This window comes from Tamandua tetradactyla, chromosome 6 (genome assembly GCF_023851605.1).
Source record: "Tamandua tetradactyla isolate mTamTet1 chromosome 6, mTamTet1.pri, whole genome shotgun sequence".
Classification (NCBI taxonomy): domain Eukaryota; kingdom Metazoa; phylum Chordata; class Mammalia; order Pilosa; family Myrmecophagidae; genus Tamandua; species Tamandua tetradactyla.
Window position 1 is genome coordinate 164,982,446 of NC_135332.1, and position 1,705 is coordinate 164,984,150.

Below are 1,705 nucleotides of genomic sequence, written 5' to 3' on the forward strand. Positions count from 1 at the left end.
ATATATATGGAACACTTCATGAATTTGCATGTTGTCCTTGCACAAGGGCCATGCTGATCTTCTCTGTATCATTGCAATTTTAGTTTATGTGCTGCCGAAGTGAACACTTGGGCATTTCTTATAGAAAAGAAAGACTTCTCAGAGGGCAGAGCCAAGAGTCCATAGTAGAGAGCCAAGAATAATGGAGAATACCACTTGCGGGTAGCAAAAATGGATCCTGATCAAAGAACATTCCCTGCCCCTAAAGTCAAACTGGTACCATGTACCCAGCTGGATTTCAGAATTACTATAGACTATGACTAGTAGTCATAGTTTCTTAATGAGAAGATGTGTCTTGCAGGTTTTCTGGCCCTGCATCACCATTGTATGTTGGATGTATGAATGGCAGTTAACTTGTTTTATTTAGGTTACAATATTCTGGATTGGGAAAAGCCACACCCCTAATATACTCATCCCTACCTAGACCAAATGAAGATCATGAGATACTAGACTTTGAACTTGTAGCGAGAGGAGGTGAACATGTGGGGGCAATTAAAGTAATTGTGACCAGAGGGTGTAATCTGGTAGATTAAATATGACCACAGAGCTTTGAACTCCTCCCATCAAGAAATGGAGAGTATTTTCCCAGTCCTTGTATCCTAGTCAGACAATACCTTGCTTTGACCAGTAAAATGTGGCAATAGTGGCATGGTATGAACAGGACCTAGGGCTTGAAAGCCTTTCAGCTTCTGTTATACTCTTAGAGAACCTTGCTCTGAATCTTCCACATAAGGGAGTCAGTCTAGACTTCTAGAAAATGATAGTCTATGTGGAAGAAATATGCTGAACTGCCCCAGCTGACAGCCAACATCAACTGCCAGACCTTCCAACTGACCCTCCAACTAATGCGGCCGAATGAGTAAGCCCAGGCAAAACCACTGTGCCAATTTGAAAGGATGTATGTTCCCTAGAAAAGCCATGTTTTAATCCTAATCCCATTTTTTAATGGCAGCTGTTTCTTCTACTCCCTATTCAGTACTGCATGTTGGAAAATTTCATTAGATTATCTCCCTAGAGATGTGACTCACTCAAGAGTGGATGTTAAACTGGATTAGGTGGAGATGTGTCTCCACCCTTTCTAAGTGGGTCTTGATTCCTATAAAAGAGGAAACATTTTGGAGAAAGTGGGAGATTCAGAGAGAGCAGAGAACAACAACAGAGCCACGAGAAAGCCACAACAGAGAACACTGCAGAACCACGAAGCAGAGAATCCACCATCCAGCGACCTTTGGAGATGAAAAAGGAAAATACCTCCTGGGGAGCTGGAGACGAAGCTAGCAGATGACGCCATGTTCACCACGTGCTTTTCCACTTGAGAGAGAAACCCTGAACTTCATTGGCCTTCCTGAATCAAGATATATCCCTAGATGCCTTAGATTGGACATTTCAATAGACTTGCTTTAGTTGGGACATTTTCATGGCCTTAGAACTGTAAACTAGCAATTTATTGAATTCCCCCTTTTAAAAGCCATTGAGTTTCTGGTATATTGCATTCCAGCAGCTAGCAAACTAGAACCACCACCAAGGAGTTGCCCAGCCAACCCACAGAACAGTGAGAAACAATACACAGCAGTTATTTTAAATCACTGGGCTGTGAGGTGGCTTCTTTTGCATAAACATTAGATTCCATTAATAGCAAAGTACAAGAAAGATTTGTTGTAAAATC

At 41.8% G+C, this 1,705-nt stretch overlaps 1 non-coding gene across 1 annotated transcript; it reads right to left on the reverse strand.

The window, feature by feature from the left end:
- Positions 1-107, reverse strand: LOC143689200 (U6 spliceosomal RNA). The gene has a single exon (XR_013178661.1). It is a non-coding gene; the product is annotated as a U6 spliceosomal RNA (small nuclear RNA).
- Between the last annotated feature and the right edge of the window lie 1,598 nt (positions 108-1,705).